Here is a 19,894-nt window from a genome sequence, read left to right on the forward strand (position 1 = left end):
GGCAGATGGAACAGAATTTTTGGAGAAGGAGATGGCACAAAATGCATGTGCTTCCCTTGCTCACATAAATATAGCACTGGCTTAAGTTCCTTGGTCTGTAAATGGAAGGACAATGGATCTTGACAGAGAAGATGGGCTGCAGTGAAGTTGATTTGTTCATGAACAGAAAACTCAGATTGCAGATTTGCTGCACATGCAGTTTAGATTTTTCAGTGCCAGTGCACATAGGACACTTGGGGCTTCCCAGGCTCACAAAAACTGAAAAGTAATTTTTCTATAACTATTTATTGTGAAATTTTCCCTTACTGAAGATAAAAGAATGTCTCAGTGTTCACTGAGGTTGAAAGTTAAAAATTCAGGAGGCATTTATGCATTCTGTAGCCTTTCACTGACAGTTCTTGTGACTTGGACTAACAAATCACCAGATGTTTTTAGAAACGTTACTGCAGGTACCATTTCCCTGTTTGGAAAAGATTCATTTGTTTTTCTTTCTTTTTTCTCTTTTAATACTTTAGACATAATAGAAAGCTGATACAAAATGTGATCATAATTTCCATAAACCTTACAGTTATCAGATTTTGTCAGGCCAAAGATCCATCCCACTCACTAGTCTGCCTTTCTCAGGGTGTCCAGTAGCAGTTGCCTGAGGAGCAAATTTAAGCACCAAACATTCTCTCACTACCCATTTATTAACCCATGACCTAGGGAGTTCTTGAACTAGGCATTGTGTCTTTGCACTTGTATGCAAGAGTGTGCAAAGACTGCAAGGAGTGGGAGAGGGAGAGGGAGGGGAAACCACTTGTAAAAACATGTTGTATTTGGTTTCTTGGCTTAATTTAGGATATTTGGGACATACATAAGTCCCTCTTTACCTGACACTTTGATTAGAATCCCCTGCTTTCAGCTACTTCTGCCTTATGATAAATACTTGGATTAAAATGTTCTGTTCTGCGTTTCTGCCTACCACAGTTTTGAGGTTGAGTAGAAATATTACCCCAGCAGTTGTTTTTGTTGCTTCTGAGAAGGAAGGCACAGTGGGGGATGCATTTGTTAGGTGCTGTTGAGCTCTGGCAAACTTGTATTTGGAAAACTCCAGTATTCTCTTAACTTATAAGCAGCTCCACCTACATGCAGTAATGGTCATGGTCATAGTGGTAAAGAAAACTTCATGAAAGGTAGAGGAGGCAAAAGTTAGACACAGAGAAAGTCAAAAYGAGGAGTTCTAGGGATGAGGAATCTTACTGGAATCCGAGGGTATGTCTGCAAGCCTATAATAGCTATCCAAAAAAATGATACTAAACAGAGATCAAATAAGTAGGATGTTGGCTCACAGGATAGCTGTCTTTCCCTGCATAAATTTAGTCTTTGGGAATATAGAATAGAATAGAACAGAACAGAACAGAATAGAATAAAAAGAATGGTTAAAGCAGTTGATTCTATTCTGGAGAATTTATCACCCTTGCCTGTAAACACAATTCTCAGGAGTATCAGGAGTAAATAACTTAACTCTACTTTTCTCTAGTTGTGTATACCTTGTCTTATATCTTTTGTTAAAGTTCTTGGTCTTATTTCCTGAAGTGCAGGGAACTCCGTGCAGCAGCTGAACCCCACTGGAAGCAGGTATCTTGAACAAAGGAGATTTTATCTAAGGAAACCTCTGAAAAATGACATGTTACAATGAGCACAACTCATCATTATAATATTCAAAACCAGAGGATATTGCTGTTTTTAAAGCTCGTTGCACCTTGTTTCTAGTCTTTCTATTAGTTTGTTCTAATGCCAGAGAAGTTTGAGAAGATTGATTAATGCTTGGGAAGCTCTCAGATACTGAAACAAGCACTATAGAAAGCCTGTGAAGAAAATAATAGTTCTGTCTTCACAGAAGGGTTTGAATACTGCATGGAATATTAGGTGTGGGAACACCTATTGGACAGCGAGGAGATTATAAAATATTGAAATGGTGTATATGAAGAAAATACAATTGACGTCTTGTACTGAAGTGGGAAGGGGGTTCCCTGTAAAAAGAAAATGTGATCTTGTACTTATAGGTCATATCATAACAAAGGCAGCCTTAATCTTGGCATTTCATAACTACTGAACGCTTGACTTTTCAGCCTTTATAGCATTCTTTTAACATAAAAGAGCTTCTTCTTCTCATTTAATAATATCTGAAGTGCAGCTATTTAAAGAAGCTTGAATGCGGTTGTACCTAAAAGTCATCTAATATCAACTTATAAAGCTGTGCAGAATATAAAATATTCCTTTTTTTCATATCATCTGTTATTTATGGTGTTTCTCAGAATCTGCACTGATTTAGTGATATTGAAATATCCTGGCAGTATAGCTACTTAAAGGAGAATAAAATATATCATGGATCAACTGGAGTTGGAAAAATCAACCAAAGGCTGGAGCTACCAAAGTATTTCAGCAGGTATGATTCTAAATCTGAAATGCAAGTCCTCAGTACTGCCACTAAGCTGTTCTTTTTGGCTCTGAATGTACCTGCACTCTCGTGTGAAAACTTAAGTGACCCCAGTCTGTCTCTAGACACACACAGAAGCACCTCTGCCCACCTCTGCCCAGCTGGTGTTGAGTAGCCTGGCATCCAGCTCATATACTCCTTAAAGGAGTACAGAAACCAGGGATTCCTCCACCTACGTTTTTTGTTTTGGTTGGTGTTCCCAAGCCATCCCAAAACACCACAAAGGGAGATACAATGGGTAACAGAAGATGCYTTGGGGTGCCTTTCTGCACAGTAGTCGACCTACCAAGTGCTATCACCCAGGATGAAGACTGAAATTCAACATCCTTCCCTGCCARTCTAACTCCTCTGTGGATTGGCAGGTTACTTTGAAACTATTTCTTACATTTGAGACTACCATCTTGAATCTAACCCTATTCTTCTGTGTTCTTTTGTCCTCTCCCAGTTCAGTGTGATCTGAAAACTTCATAGGTATAGTCTATCATACAAGTTCTTAATGAAAATATTGAGTAGTATTCATCTCAGGAGAGTCTTCTATAAAACTCCATTCTGTGCATCCTCCATTTTGACAAAGAACCATTGATTTCTACTTTCATTGCTTTCTAAATATTCCAGTTTTATACCCTTCCATCATAATCTGATTTTGACTTTTTTTTTTTCCTGACTTGCTTTCAGGAATATCGTATGAAAGTGTCAAACTTTGCTAAAGTCAGAATATGATATCTTTTGCTTCTCCTTTAACCACAAAGTCTATTATTCTGTCATGGAGTTCTTAAATCAAATTTACTGATTCTAAACTGTCTGCTTCATATCTTCTTGTCATCATCCAGCTGCTTACAAATTACTGTTTGATTATTTGTTACTGTATTTTTCCATAAATTATAGTCACCCTTGTTGCTGTCTAAATCCTCAGTGCTTCCTTTATTCTCTTTCTTTAAAACTGGCAGTATGTTTGCTCATTTTCAGTCTTTTGGACCACATCTGTTCTCCATGAGCTCAGAGAACTGACTGTAGTTCATGTTTGAGACTGTTTCAGCCGGTTTTCCTACTACCTTACAACAAAACTTACCAGGCTTAGACAATTTCAAACTAACTTATGTAGATCTCTAAAGTAGATGGAGATTTTATGCTGTGTTACTGGTATTTATTATGTTAGCTWGCTGTTGGAATGGCTTTTTTCGTCAACACAAATGCAAAAAAGGCATTAACCACCTCAGTCTTCTCAGCATCCTTCTCCCTTCATCCCTTCCATTTGTTTTTCCTCTCTTACTACTAATGTAATAGAGCTCATGGCTTAGCCAAATTAGTTTCTTACTATATACAGTAACCTGCACTAGGCTAATTTGTGCTTGTACCCTTTATGTCATTATGTTAATGAACTGATAGTCTTTAAAGTTAACTCTCCTTTTTTTTCTCTTAATTTGCTTCCTATGAGTTTTTGCCTACCGGTTCTTAGGGCTTAATGAAATCTATCTTCTTGAAGTCCATTATACAGTTTCTAAAGAACCTTTCCATTGCAAGGGAGAGCATGACTTTTTAAAAATTAAAATAATGCCAAATCTAACTATTCTATAAATATAATTTAGTAAAGATATGCTTAAAAATCCAGCCCTTCTCTCAGATGAAACACAAGAAAATGAGATACATCTACAAGTGCATTCTGGGGAAAGTGTTTAGCAAAGAAATGAAACATGTTAGGGTCTGTGTGTGTGTGTGTGTGTGTGTGTGCGTGTGTTATTTACAGGTGTAGCTGTAAAGAGCTGTAAAGAGCACCTTTATGAATGGTGAGATACTATCTCTTACCATCTTCATTTTATTCATAGCACTCTGTCTGTATTTTCATGTCTGCAGTTTTTGTTGACATATGAAGGTTACTGTAAATGCTATATATTTCAAGAACTGCTTCTTCTTTTTAAAGACTTAAACATTCTATTCATTAAAAATGATTCCTTAAGAACCGACTTCATTTCTCAGTTTCACACTGACCCTTTGAGTTGCAAACACCAGAAGACATGGCATTTGAGAAGTCTTTGAGTGTGTGAAAGAGAAGAGCACTCACTGCTTCTTCACAGATGAACAGAGAGGATGGCCGTGAGATGCAGACAGGAGACTTGTCAAAAGGGGATTGACTTCCCTTCAGGGTCTGCTTTTCCCACAGGCTTCCTGCACAGTCTTGCACTAGGCAGTTCCACCCCATCCAAGCAGTGATGCTACGGCTCTGCCTGCCCGAGGCCTGATGAAGGGCAATTCCTTCCCACACTGTCCAGCACCCAGGCTACACTGATGGGGCAGCAGAGGCAGCTCCGCCTTGTGCTTTCCTCTGCAAGGTAAGTGCAGCTGCATAACCACTGCCCTGCATGCAGGGAGCTGGAGCACAAGGCAGAGCTTGCTGGGGCAAAAGGAGGGATCAGCTGGGGAACCACATCGAATCCCACTTTCACGGAATGACAGGGCAGTACAACAAGGAAGCATGCTTGTCAGTTCAAAAGCAGCCAGGCTCTTCTCCAAGCAGAGGGAAATGCTCTGGGAAGGCAATATGCCTGCTGATGTCCTTCTCCAACAGGTGAACATGGTCTTCAATAAAAATGGCTCCTGAGGATGTCCCTTGCTTTCTCAGTTACAGAAGACTGCAGAAAGTTTGGCTGGGGGGAGCTGAATACAGCCCCTTTGCCCAGGGTCACCCTGTGCAGTGTGCTGTGGTGCAGGGTCTCCCAAGCCTGCAACATCCAAGCTGGGGCCCCAGCAATGCAGCCCAGCTGAGTGAGGGTGGTGCGAGGCTCCCCGCCGGCCCAGCTGCCTCTCAGCACCCTGTCTGTCGCACGCCAGCTCCAGGGCCTGTGTCCTGAGTCTCCCGCAACAGGCAAGGCAGAGCCTCGGTTTCCACGCCTCCGTAAAAACTGCTGCCCAAACCCTGCCTGGAGAGCAGCTTGTGTCTCTGACAAAGGCTGCATTAACGAGGAGGCAGAGCTCTTTGCAGCCCCCCGCATGAGGGCACAAAGAGGGCTTAGGYCAGCGGGACCGTGTTTTTGGTAACCGAGCACGTGTAAGCCTCCCCTTTGTCCCACCTCCTCCTCGCCCCTTGCGTTGTCCATGCCTTCTTTTGTGTTGTAAGGTGTCCTTCAGGAGGAAGAGAACTCAAGTCTGGGGCTGCAGCAGATGCCACACGCACATCTTTGGGTACTAAGCAGAGATGCCTTCACACCTGCTTCACCCTCAATAAGCTCATCTGACCGCCTGAAAGCCCACGGCCAGGGAGCATGCCAGAAAGCCAGGAGACTCTCACGACAATAAGAAAGCAGGCGGTTCCTGCTCCAAGGTATCTGAAGAGAGACACGACAGCCCTGACAGCAGACAAGCCCTTGCTCTGCAGTTTTCAAATGTGCAAGTTTGGGGCAGAGACAAAAGTGGCCGGAGTGGCTGATAGCCCTGTGGGTTGTGCTGCCATTCAGAGGGACCTTGACAGGCTGGAGAGCTGGCCAGAGAGAAACCTCCTCAGGTTCAACAACGGCAAGTGCCAAGTCCTGCCCCTGGGGAGGAATAAGCCCGGACACCAGGACAGGCTGGGGGCTGACGGGCTGCAAAGCAGCTTGGCAGAGAAGGCCCTGCGGGTGCTGGTGCACAACCAGTTGACCACGCGGCAGCACATGCCCTTGTGGCGAAGGCGGCCAGTGGTCTCCTGGGCTGCATTAGGAAGGGTGTTGCCAGCAGGGGAGGGGGGGGGAGGTGCTCCTTCGCCTCTGCTCAGCCTTGTCCAGGAGCCCCGTGGAGCGCTGGCTCCAGCTCTGGGCTCGCCAGCACAAGAGACACGTGGAGCTACTGGAACGTGTGTGGGCGAGGGCTGCTAAAATGCCGAAGGCACTGAAGCCTCTGTGCTCTGAGGAAAGGCTGCGAGAGCTGGGACTGTTTTGCGGAGGGAAGAGAAGGAGGAAGTGGGGATCTTTCCAGTGCACATCGTTCTGTGAAGGGAGGGTGTAAAGAAGACAGAGCCAGCCTCCTCTGCCCGGTGCCCCGTGATAGCACAAGCGGCAATGGGCACAAGCAGAAACACAGGCATGGCAATGGTGCGGCAGCGGAGGTGCCGGCGGCCAGGAGACTCCCCTTTGCTCCTGCGCCGCACCCGCAGGCGGGGCTGCCCCGCGGCCCCGCCGGTGCATCACCATGATKTGCCGCGGTGGCATCGCAGTGACCCCGGCCACGGCCACCAGCGGGTCCCCATTGCGGCACCGTGCCATTGCAGGGCAGCGCGGGCAGAGGCAGCTCTCAGCCCGGCGCTACTGCTCGGCAAAGGGACACGCGTGCAGCTTCGCGCAGGTCTGTCCGGCCACAGCGCCATGGGACAGGTGAACTGCTGCGGTGCCCGGGGCGCTCCCAACCCCGCTGCCCGCTCGCAGGCAGGGCCTGGGCCCCCCGGCCGTGGGGCTCCTGGCGCCCGCCTCGGGATCTGGAGCAGGGCGGCCTCCCRGTCCCCAGCGCCGCTCGGCGCCTTCGTGTCGACCGGGAGCCCCCAGCTGCTCCTCAGCCAGCGTGCGCAGGTGACCCGGCACCAGCGCATGCAGCACCGGCACCTCCTGCTCTTCGCGCACGCCATCGCCATCGCCAGCTTCAAGTAAGGCTGTGCATCCCCGCCCTCCTTCCTCCCTGCCCAAGGCTCTGCCCCGGCAAATGGCTCTCCCAGAGCGGGAGGACAGCTGCGCTTGCGCCCACCGCGCACACCCGCGCTCCCTGCCTGCTCTTCCTCCCCGCAGATGCGGCTCCACCTTCCGGCTGAAGCACCGGGTGCGCCTCAGCGAGCTGTGGGTGCTGTGCCGCGAGGAGGCGGTGGCGGCGGCCAGGCCAGAGGACGAGGAGGAGGTCTTTGGCCTCAAGAGCAGCCAGAGCCTCATCCTCGTCTGGCCCACGGGCCTCTGCGTGGTCACTTTTGGGTGAGTCGGGGGCGCACGTCCCAGGGCCGGCACGTGTGCCCGTCCTGCGCCACGGGGCTCGGCCCTATCCCGGGCACTCTCCCTGCGCAGGCCAGAGCCCTTTGGGGCCCGTGTGCGTCCAGAGGAGGAGGAGCAGCAGCAGCAGCAGCAGCAGCAGCAGCAGCAGCAGCAGCAGCAGCAGCAGCAGCGTGGGCTGAGGCTGTTTCTGCTTTGTGCTGCAGGTCGCAGGAGGTGAAGCAGCTCTGGCTGGACGCCATCCTCAGGTCAGGCCTGCTGGGGGATTCAAGGCGCCGGTGGTGCCAGGGTGGAGGGCGGGGGAGTGCTGCCGATGGAGCTGCCTGCAGAAGTGCCCGCTCAGCGGTGGGGGAAAGGTGCACCCACTGCCACGTGGAGCTCCTGGCRGAGCAGCGGGAGGTGCTCAGCCTGGTGCTTGCAAACGAGCAGCAAGCCCCGGGAGCTGTCAGCACAGCTCCCGGCTTGCAGGCGTGGGGACCCCGAGCCACTGCTGTGTGTCTCCAAGAGGAGGAGAGCAGGAGCCGGGGCGTTAGAGAGCTCGTGCTCCCAGCCGGCGCTGCTGCAGGCTGTGCGGACTGAGGGGCCCTTGGCAGCGCTGGGCTGGCTGGCAGGGGGGAGAGCAGCCAGGGCTGGGGGTGACGGGGCTCTTTGTGCGCCCTTCCCTGTGCACAGGCAGAGCCAAGGAGCCCCGGGAGCCAGAGTCACCCGCCTGCCCTCCCTGCGGCTCCTCACCAAGGTGGTCGGCTTCTACGGGCCCGTAAGTGTCCGCGCAGCCTCCGCTCCAGCCCGAGAGCCACTTGGCTTTCCAAAGCCCACCACGCGACGGTTTCTCACGGAGGCTCTTTGTTCTCTCGCCCAGGAGGCGTCGCTGACTGCCAGGACCGTGGAGGCGCTGATTTTGGCAGAGGTGAGCAGGGGCTGCCTTTGCGCAGCCCTTGCTGGCTGTGGCTGGGCGGTATCTCAGCACCGTGGGGACGGCTCTGCCGGGGGTGCAAAGGGAGCAAAGTCCCCGTGCCGGGGGAGAGCATGGCCATCCCTGCGCAGCTGGAGCAGCTCGCTCRAGGCCCTCGCTGCTGTGTGGCGGCTCGCTAAGCTGAAGCCCTCCCTTTCTTGCAGGCTGAAGCCAAGAAATGCCCCCGGGCGGACCCTTCAGCCACTGAAGAGGCACTTTGCCCCTCGGCTGGTGAGTGCGAAAAAGAAAGCGAGCAGCTGCCTTCTTGCACCCTGCTTGCCAAGTGGCGCTTCTGCAAGGCTGCCTGTCCCGCCACCAGCGGTGACACRCCGGCGCACATCAGCCCTGTGGGCAGCCRCAGCTRCTCTTGTTTCCTCTCCCCATGCAAAACCTCGGTGCCTGTAAACACTCTGGAGGAGACCCCGCAGCACGTGGCGCTGCACACAGAGCAAAGGCACCCCAGGTGTCTGCGCCGGATTTTCTGAAGCCATGTTTGCTTTCCTTTTGCTCGCAGCAGGTGGAGCGAAGGGAGGGAAGAAGGTGGTGATCTCATGGCMCCTGGCTTGGAGAGGAACCTCTGCCACCGCAGACTGCCCAGGGCAGCTGGGCTCTGGCCCCCGGGTGGCTCTCTTTGGGCAGCCTCTGGCCCTCATCTGTGGGCAAGGTGATGCCCTGCCCCAACCAGTGCAGGTAAGCAAGCCTGGGGAGAGAGGTCTCCTGCTTCTGGCTTCTTGTGTGAGGCAGCACTTGTGCTGGGGCTCTGAGGAGAGAGGCGATGCTGGAGCTTCCCCTCCACACATCCTTCTGACAGGCACAGCCTGAGGGCCAGGTCTCATCCCAGGTGAAAGAGGGATCAGATGTGGGCGTTTGGTGCATCCCACACAACTGCTAATCAGCTTACTGCCAGGTCATCTCATGGAGCAAGAACCAGTTAGGAACCCAAGTACAGCAGAGTGCACCGCCAAGGCCCAAACTGTCTGTTTCTTCCTGCAGGAGCTCCTGGCTATACTGTATGTATACGGACCTGCCACTGAGGGCATATTCAGGAAAGCTGCCAGCAAGAAGGCCTGCCGGGAGTTGAAAGGCAAGCTGAACAGAGGTGGGAACGTTGACCTGGTGAGCAAGCCTGTGCACCTGTTGGCAGTGGTGCTGAAGGTGATTTGTGCTGACTGGTAGCTGGGAGAGCGCATGGCGAATCTGCACGGGCCCACTTTAGTGCCCAGACTGACCTGGGTGGGACTCTAAAAGCCAAAAGCATACTGAAGCCACTCTCAATGGCTCAGGCTTTGGAGAGATGGGCATCTTTCTTTGCCATGGGATTTGCAGTTGCACTGGTTCTGCCCCTGATTTCCTGCATGCCCCTGGGAAAGTCACTTCCTCTGCCTCCTCCTCAGCATGCCCCTCCAGGAGGAATCCTGAGATGCAGGGGTGCACCACAGGCGGATAGGAGCTGGGTCTCGTTCGTGCCCTGAGACCAACGTGCTTGGCATGGACCTGCACAGCCCACTGCTCTGTCAGTGGCCAGAGCAGCTTGGCGAGCGTCGTTCCAAGCTAGCTGCCTCCTAGTGAGCCCAAGTCGCGGGGATGCTGCCTCTCTGCTCCCTGGTGGTATTGTCGAGAGCCTCATCAAAGTGCCTTGGCCTTGCGGAACTTCCTGAGAAATATCCCCTCCAAACTCCTCGTGGCCAATCTCTATGACAAGCGGCTGCTTGCGCTGGAGAAGCCAAGCCAGGAGGAGAAAATTGAGCAACTGAAAGAGTAAGTTTTGTAACCAGGGCCACTGTTCTGGCCCCAAGGAAGGAGGAGGGGCCCCTGCAGCCTGCATTGCTCTTGCCTTTTGTTTGTGTTCCCTTAGGGTGGCTGCAAAGCTGCCAAGAGCCAACCTCCTCTTGCTCCAGTGCTTGCTCTTGCTGCTGCACCACATCAGCAAAAGGCTGAGAGCAACCAGATGGATGCCAGCAATCTGGCAATCTGTGTGGGGCCAAACCTGCTGAGCCCTGACGCAGACAGCATGCTCCTGCTGGACATCCTGAAAGCGAGCAATGACAAGGTATGCTGAATTGAGCACCTTGCTCCCCCCTGAGCTGAGGCTAAGGCTGCCTTTTTTTTGTCGGGCCACCTGAGGCTCTGAGCTAGAGAGCTACAGCTGTGGGGACAGAAACGTCCGTCAGGAGCACGAAAGGCTGCTCAGGACGTTTGCAGCCCCTCGGACTGAACTCAGTGGCTTTCTGTGTGCAGGTCACGCTGCTGGTGAAGTTCCTCGTAGAGAACTGCGCCGCAGCGTTTGGGGAGGACATTGCCTTCTTGCTCAGGCCCTTGGCCAAGGAGTGCCTGGAGCACGCAGACAGCTCCACAGGTATGAGGATGGAGTGACGATTGTCCCGGGCCAAGGCTGCCGGTTCCAACTCTTTAATTGCCTACAGGGCAATATCTGTGGAAATGCAGAGAGGTGCAGAGGGTTCCCTAGGCTATGGCAGTGCTTTTCTATGAGAACGCTTTCCAGCGGTTGAAAAGGCACCTGCCAGGGCTGCGTGGTGCCACAGGGAAAGTCCCCTTGTATCTTCCAAGGGCCACTAAAAGCTATCTAGCAGACTCCTCCCCACAGAACAGCCAGGAGCTGCTCAGCAAAACGGTTCTGCCGGCGAGAGCCGCGAGCCTGCAGCTGAAAGGCAGCCGCCCGACCTCTGACCTGGAGCAGCCCAAAGGGGGAAGCGCTCTTGTGAGCAGCAGCTATCCAAGCTGTGTTTCTGCCCCTGCACTGACTAATCTGAAGAATGGTCTCAGCAGGCTGGACAGGAGCTTCTCGGAGCCAGACCTGTCCTCCCAGAGCAACTTTGAAGGCAGGAGAAGGGACCTGGAGGTAATCACGAGTGAGGACCATTCTTCCATTCAGCAGGAGCAGCTAAGGTCGGAGAAGAAGGCGGTGGAAAACATGCCTTGCAGTCTTGCCTTGGCAATTATCAAATTGCACTCAGTCCCCAAAATATCCTCCAGCTGCTCCCTGGAGAGCTCTTTTTCTGGTTGCATGGCTTGCTCTTCACCAGCTCCCCACTAGTTTCACCCGCTAGGCCCCCAGAAAGCTTTTTCAATAGGCTGCAGGCTTTTCCCATCAAGGCCCCTGAGGACAGCAGGACACCTGGCAGGGAGATCAGAGAGCACTGCAGCTCATTCGCAGGAGAACACTCCAAGAAAGTGCAAGATTTGGGGGACCTGGAAAAGCGGATTTTCATAGAGACAGCTTTGCAAGGAAAGACCATGAGTTCTCCTGCAGAATTGTCCAGGAAAAAAGGCCCGACTGTAACAAGCCATGGCCTGTGCTGAATCAGCAAGGCCCCATTTCCAGTCAGCTGAGGAAGTTTTTAGAGAGGTGGCTGGAGCAGAGGAATGTGGGAAGACCACCCTCTTATGAAGAGCCTCCTAAAACCTGCCTGAACACTACAGCTCCCCCCTACAGTTCCTGCCGCCAGATCCACACTGTCAAAGCAGGATGCTTTGCTGCCCTGCCGTGCACCAGCCTTGCACAGGACACAGCAGAGGAGGCTCCAAGGGATGTGCTTGGGCACAGCGTTTCTGCAGTGAATTATGCTGAGGGGGAAACTGCGGGAGTGCCACAAGGTTCCTGTTGGAAGAAAGTCCCGTGTGAGTTTCCCTGTGAGCCCTGGAGCTTATGGACGGAGAGCCCCATGTGACTCTTGTCCAGGACCAAGTCAGGAGGTTACATTCGTAGGCACCCGTTGGACAGGAGAAGGGAAAACTGCGCCAGAATCTACCTTAGCGGAGATACCAAGCATACCCGCACCTTCTGATGAAAAAGAATTGAGAGCCTTCTAAGGAGTGTTGGGATTGGCAGGTCACACTTTCCTGGACTCAGCACTATGGGAAGCCCTCTGCATGATTTGCTGACAAGAAACTTGGCATGGAACCGGCAGCAAAAGAGCACCACGAAGTCTTAAACACTTCAAAAGCTTACATTTTTGCTTACAGATCCATGGGACCCACACAGCCTACATGCCCACTTACGCATAAGTGATAAGGGCTATCAGTGAGGATGATCAAACTCTGTGTGCCGATTCTCCTTTAAAAAAGAGTTGTAACTTGTAAGCCGTTGTCCGCTAGTGGTAGCGGCAAGGACTCCTGTGCAGCGATGGGCTTTGTCCGTGCATTTCCAGGCAACAAGTGATGGCAGAAATGAAGGAAACAATCTATCAGGGAGCTCAGAGAGCAAGGACCAAGTGCAGAGGTTTCATTCCTTGGCACCCAGTGGCTAGGAGGATGGCGCAAAGTGTGCCAGAACTTATGTGAGCAGAGATACAAAGCTTTTCTGCACCCTGTGATGAAAAAATACTGCAAGCTTGAGGAGGAACTCAAGCAGGGTTTTGGAGATGGCACTTTTGTGGAGTCAAGATCCTAGCCAGAGCTCTGTGTGATATGCTGAAGAAAATCTCCGTATGGACCTGGGAACCAAAACCTCCTGCAGCATTAAAAGCTTTACAAAGTAAATGTCTGCTTCCCCATCTGTGGGACCCATCCCCCCTGCATGTCCACGTACACTACCTCTAGGCCTAGGTGAAAAGGGATGTAAATGGAGATTGTGGCAAGATGTGCAGCTGAGAAAAGATGACCCTGTTACCTTAAGCTCTAAATCCTGGCAAGGCTCCCAAGGGTACTACACTGCCCTTGGGGAAAGTGCTGTTGGCTGCATAGGAAGGGCTGCTAACTCCCAAGGCCTTGGCTCAAGAAGGGAAGTTGAGCTGGGGGGTGTGGGGATTCCTTTTTGGAAGCAAAATGTAACTGGTAAGCCCTTAGCCACTGGGGAGGGGGGGGTAGCACAAAAGCCTCCTTGAGAAGGCAGTGGGAGGGGACGTATGGAGGGCTCTCCTCCGCCCTCCTCCCTGAGAGGTGAGGCGCCACCCTGGGACGGGGAGACAAGAGCAGGGGTGCGGGTGGCAAGCGGGAGCGCCAAGTGAGTGGGGAAAGGAGGCAGAGGCAAAGCTGGTGCTGCAGTGGTAGTGCCCAGAGAAGCTTCAGCCAAGGCAATGGACAGCTCGGCCCAGCTGGCAGAGCTCAGAGCTGTGGAGGTGGCACTGGAGCAAGAAGCCCTTTGTGCCTATCCAGACTCAGTCCCTTTATGGGCCACAACCCATCTTTAAGAACACTTACAGGAGTAATAGCATCTATATTAGCACAAGATCAAGGACTGTTAGTAGGCAGTATTGTTACCTTAACCCAAAGATCTAAAGTTCCTGTAAGTGGAACTGCAAGTGATAACCCCGGACGGGAAAGCGAACATGGCTTTGCCAAGAGAGTGAAATGGGTACTGCAGACATGGAAGGCAACCAGTCGCATGTTAAGGGCCCTCAAGAATTACCCTCCTACTCTAAACAATGAGAGCAACATCACTATCTGTGGTAATCTTTACATAGACACTAAGAATAATCAACAGGCAAGGCAATGCAAATGGACAAAATTAAGGGACCACTTATTCCTGATACTGTATCATACATCCCAAACAGCCTCTTCTGAAAAGTACCCCCCACTTCAGCCAACTGCATGATTGGTGACCGCCTATTATTCTGGCTCCAAAAGTAATGACAATGGATGTACCTTTGAACCTGAATAATGCATGCACTAGTGCATGGCATAAAACTTGTGCTGATTATATTGACCCTAACTATGATTGGTGGCTACCAAATCATAGAACAAGAGGACACAGAACTAAAGGAGGTCTTATTCAAGCTCTCTTGGGTGGAACTTGTAGAGGACCAGGAAAATTGAACTCTTTTGGTATCGGAACCTGAGCAAATCAATTGTCAGTACTGGGAGAATCTGAAGCTGCTGTAATAGCAACCTATCAGGAATAAATTGATTGACTCTAATTATTGCAGTACATCACATCGTCTAACAGTGAAAGCAACTGGGAGGCTAAATGCCTGGGCCCATGCCTCAGCACTGCTAAATTTACTTCTAGGGTTACCTGAGTGTAGAAGATATCTCTTAGCCAAATACCTCTGCCTGACCAAACTATTTCACTAATAGAAAAACAGCTTTACTGTACCACAAGACACACACAAAACAAACCCTGAAAAAGGCAAAAAAAAGCCTTCCTCCAGAAATCCAATTAAGGGTATGTCAGAATTATCTAGAACATGCAGTGGCAAGGTTTGTCAGAGAAGAGCTCTGATCGTTGTTACACACTCCTTCATGTCTCCTACATGAACTTGCAGATTGACTGTGTTCAGGTATTTGTGGTTCTTCCCCACAGGAACTTGTAATGGGAGGCACATACTGATCAAAATGCCTTCTTAAAATATGCTCATTTTAGCAGTTAAAACAACATATTCTGTAGAAATGGATCTGACACACAGTAGTTAAACACATGTCTATCTTATCATCCACTCACCATACTCTGCTAGTAAGCTCTACAGATCCAGCCTCTTCTGAGCCTCTAGTTGGGTGCTGGGGATCAGCTTGGTTTGGGTAGATTCCTTCCTAAAAAGGCTGTGCTTCCCAGCTTCAAATGTAGAGTTTAGTAAAGGCAAAAATCACATATTTAAGATTCAAAAGCTAACAGCTAAGACATTATCTGAATAACTTTCTACTGTCTGCTGAGCAGTGTTTTATTTTTGAGCCATTCTTTTGCTTCCTTCCTGTTCCTCCAGGCACCTGGCAAGTTTTAAATAAATTCATGTGAATTACCTCTATGTTTAAAAAAGCATATATTTAAAACTAAACAGGGCAGGGGAATGAACTTGTGCAATCAATCAGCCACACTGTTAATTTCTTCATGTAGTCCTTGGTGCAAATTTTGTGGGGGACAGCTATCACACACCCAGAGAATGCCTGGGCAGAATATTTGATTTTGTGTGCACTAGGAATCATTCACAATATGTGTTTCGGTGCAGCCTCTCAGTTTTGGAGGGTAAGAGCTATATGGATTTGAGCCCTGCTACACTAGTTGGCTTCAGGGCTAGAGCATGGTCCTGCTTAGGGCTGACAGAAAACACAAAAAAACACCCACAGAAAACACCCACCTAGCAGGGCTGCAAGAAATAATCACAATCTGTTAAAGAATATTTCCAGATTAGTCCCAGCCAGAAATCATGAAGATCCTGCTTGTCACCTGAGTATGGTCTGCATGGACAGGATCCTCTACTGTGCCGGTAGCATAGCACGGTTAGAAGAGGCTCCAGTGCAAGAAAGGAAACAGATCCCCTCACTTGATCATCCTTGCTTTTGCCTCTCTGTTGCTCAACACCAGAGTTGTACCACACACTGATCTTGAGACAGGGCATGCTCAGCTGTTACACCATTGTACTGGATGGGCTGGATTATGAATGAGTCACTGCAGGAACCAGACCTCTTATGTAAAAAATGTACAGGCTAAACATCATCTCCGGGATTTACAGTTATCCTCTAATCAAATTTTTGTTAGGAAAGGCTGTCAGGAATATAACACAGAAGTGTTACTACACTTTCAGCACAGCTCTGATGCCAGAAGTACACTATGCCTTATTAACAAGTAACTGTTAAACTCTAGGTTATACAAACCAGTTACTACATTTAGCAGTATCATTAAAATATCTAATTAGAACTTGTATGCAGACTATAAAGGGTAACCCTTTTAATTAAGGGGCATTTATAAAATCTTTAGTTTTCTTCATGATTACTAGACACAGTAACATTTTAATGGCTTGTTTAACAGATTTTGTATCGTTTAAGGCCAGAAGGGACCATTAGAACATCTAAACTGACCTCCTGCATATTACAGGCAATTAAATTTCACGCAGATACTCTATACAGGCCTCACTGGCTTTGGTTAAAGTAAAGCATTTCAGTCTTCATCAGACTAAAGTGTGTGCTAGAGGCAGAGAACAAGAGAGAGCAGAGCCTCAGGACTCTTAAATGACAGAAGCTAATATGTTTAGATTATCTTAGAAGGAATACTCCATGCTGCAAGGAAAAAGCTCTGTCAGACTGAACTTGTGGAAAGGATCCAAATCCAGCAATCAGTTTGAACTTGACTGAGAATATGCCATGTAAACTGTTCCTGCCATCATAAATAGTTGTAGATAAACTTAAATATATTTTAGATTTATTTTTTCTTCTTTTATTTGCCACTTAAGTAAATCAAAAAGCATTAAAAATATAAAATGCTTCCTTCCTCCCTTCCTCCCTTCCCAAATATTAAAAGCAGAAACTAATGTAAAAACCCTGAAACATTCAGTGTTGGGTAGAAGCAGCCCAATCACACAGCTGCATGCTGTGGCTTTGAAGAAGGCCCACAGGACTTCTGTAATTCTGCTTTGGCAGCACAGGAAACAGGCCAACACATGGTGAGTGCACTGTGCGGATAACCAGAACACATGGGCTCCTGGACAGAGCTGTGCACTTGGGCACTGGTAATTTATTCAGGATTTCTGGGCATCCTGAAAGCAGTTGGAGCTACTGCTCTGATCAGGTCACTTGGCATCCAGCTGTCCTGGACAGATGTGCAGCCTTGCTGGTGTAAGTGAGACCCTGTATGCATAATCTGCCTCCTGAGACTTGAATGTCGGCAGTAAACGAAAACTGCTCTGGGCAAAGCAAAGCACTGGGATCTGAGATTGCAATCCACACCTTTTGCCTCCATTTACAGAATAGGACCAGTGAAGTCTTGTGTTGTAGGAATGTATAAAGCCGTGTGTAATGGGTTACATGCACTGGAATTATATTTGGCCTAAAGAATCTAGCCAGGAGCACATGGAAAAATCAGAATGCCCTCTGAGAAATATGACTACAAAATTACCAACAAGAAATTCAGAAATTGGTTAGAATGTCAAGTAAGAGCAATCTGTCTCTCTGGCCCAGCGAACTGCAGGAGAAAACTGAATGCTAACAGTGCCGTAAGGCAACAGGGACGGTCAGGCAGGTAACAGAAGTTTCTTGGATTATATTCAACTTCAAGCCTGCTGAAGTCCTGAAGCAGCAGATTTGCCATAACAGGTTCAGAAGCTACAGTCCATTAAAAAGCCCCTACAGCTTGACCACTTATATCTAGGACCTGTCCTCAAATCCTGGAATGGCTTCTAGTGCATTTCAGGTGAAAAAACAGTAGATCTAATACTAAACTCATCAAATATATTTGTCTGGTTTTGGCCAGCAAAGACACTGACTGTCAAACTGTGCAAGATATTTGACCATTTTCTTACAACCGTAAAATTAACAACTCTGTATTTTTCAGTTCAGGCTTTCAAATTCTTATACGTGTCAATACATATATTCAAGGAAGAGCAAAATTTATCCACTAGTTTCTAGATGGAAAATGCAAATTAGAATACTTAGATTATGTATTATGCAGAAATTAAACTTTTAATTTTTTTTAATCCAAGGAAAAGCAAATCAAAGATAGAAGTAGCCTAAGACTTACTGAAATCTTGTCCCTTGACCATAACGCTGACTCCCTCAATGAAGTTCTTCTTCTTCCATTATTAAGGACAAGGAAACGATGTCTAAGAAACCAGGATCTTCCTCCAAGTAGCCCTGCAGCTACTTTGAAATGGCTGCTCCATTCTTAAGGCTTGACAAAGACAAGCTCCATGAAAATTTCCCAACCACAAGTTCCGGTGGGTCCAGGGTGCTTCCAGCTTCATGTCCCCAAATCACCTGGGCCAGCTGTGACATTTAGGCCTGAAGGTCTTCACATGATCTGGCCATTTCTTCAAATATTCTGCAATATTCCTTATTTAACCTGGTAATTTTGGTGTGACTGACTTTGTTGGAACTCTCAGTTCTCTAGTTTTGCTGCAAAGATTTTTCTATGCAGTATGATTATTTTATAGATTTAAAAACTTTTTGTATAAGCAGCATAATAATTGTCTTTATTATTTTCTTTAAACTTAGGGATGGGAATCCCTATTTTTTTTTAGTTTGCCCTGTAATCCACCACAAATATAGCTAGCACAGAGGTTTACTCCTCCAGTTCTTCTGGAGCTTCCAGCTGTTCTCTGTTTCTTCTCTTAACTAGGCTGTTTATTTCAGACATTGTATCGTCAAGCAGATCAAATAAAAGAAGGATTATCTTCTGAAGTCTTGTATCATTTGAGCTCTCCTGGAATCAGACTGACTTCAGTTTCTCTCCCCCACTATTGTCTGCTTTTTTTAAGATGAATTCTAAGCAGAATAAGTTTTGTATTTCTCTCCCACACTTAAACTATCTGTATGCCAATATTATCTGCTGCCTTACACTAATTCATTTGCTCAGTACAACAGAAATCTCACACAATAGAGCTGAGAGGTGTGGTTTGTTCCCCCTGTGGTGGCTTAGTTTTGCTGATGTTATGTGAAAATTCCCTCTCAGAAGCAGGAGATCTGTCACTCATTAAAACCTCATTGGCTCCTTGCTGCTCACTTTAACAACTTTGACCAGCTGTAGGTATGAATGCTGTGATATTTTTGCACTCCCTTCTTTAACAATATTTTCATGCTAGTGACTACATTTTTGCAAAGCAGCCTACTTTACAAAGGTGAGTTCTTGAGGTAAGAAATGACAATTCTTATTTTTATCACATACTATGGGGAAATTCCTCAGTAAGATGGTCCAGGTCCTCATTTTAGTTTCTCTGGTCCATAGTTGCTACACTGAAGACTACTCCCTAAGATAAGAATTCAAGCTGTGTGAAAATTCACCCTCACAAAATAGATGCAAGTATAGATAGCGCTGATGCCGCATTCATTCTTACTGCATTTCCACCTTTCATCACCCAGCAACCAACCTCCACCTAGAACTTCTCTCATCTGGGTCCTCAGAGAGCAGAAAATCTTCCTGACTGAGGCAAATTAACTGTGATGTTAGTGCTTGTTAGTCTTCAACCATGGCATTCATAAAACCCATTCTTGACAGAAAGGCTGAAGAGGGTAAAGCTGTGACTGTTCTCTTCTTTCTTTTTCCTGCTTTCTTCCTCCTTATTTAAAAATATGTTGCACAGCTAAATGATAGTTGTTTATTTGTACTGAGCTCTTCCAGGTGGATTCTGAATTATGAATCCTGCTGGATTTTGGTGGATACTTTCCCACTTTCACTCCCATTGCTTTCACAGCCACCATCCACTTTCATAGGTTACACCAGCTAAGGCAGCTCAGATTGGTCATATCTTTCCTCTGTGTACTGTCTAGGAGAGATATCCTGATGCTTAGGATTGTCTGTACCAGATTTAGACAATACGCACAGCTTGGGATCTGTGCAATTAAAGAAACCCTGGTAGGATGGGTGTTGCTCTTAGTCTCCAGAGTATAAATTTTTTTGATTCACTCTTGTGCCTGTGAGATATAAGGATGAGGACTGGCAATTTTAGCATTTGGTTGTGGTGTTTGGTTGTAGAAGTCAAAAACGCTTCAGATAAGACATTAGAGATAGGTGAGCAGCACCTTAACTTTGTGAAACACAATGAAAAGTCATCCTGTGGCACTGGGAGTCACCCATGTACACAGCCAAAGGCTCCCAGGAAGGCAGTATTACTAGCTATGTAAAACCACGCACAGCAAGTT

At 48.2% G+C, this 19,894-nt stretch overlaps 1 pseudogene; it reads left to right on the forward strand.

The window, feature by feature from the left end:
* Window positions 1-6,510: 6,510 nt before the first annotated feature.
* Window positions 6,511-12,060, forward strand: LOC112975733 (annotated as a pseudogene).
* Window positions 12,061-19,894: the final 7,834 nt, after the last annotated feature.

The sequence above is a fragment of the Apteryx rowi genome, unplaced genomic scaffold, assembly GCF_003343035.1.
Source record: "Apteryx rowi isolate R43461 unplaced genomic scaffold, aptRow1 scaffold_686, whole genome shotgun sequence".
NCBI lineage: Eukaryota > Metazoa > Chordata > Aves > Apterygiformes > Apterygidae > Apteryx > Apteryx rowi.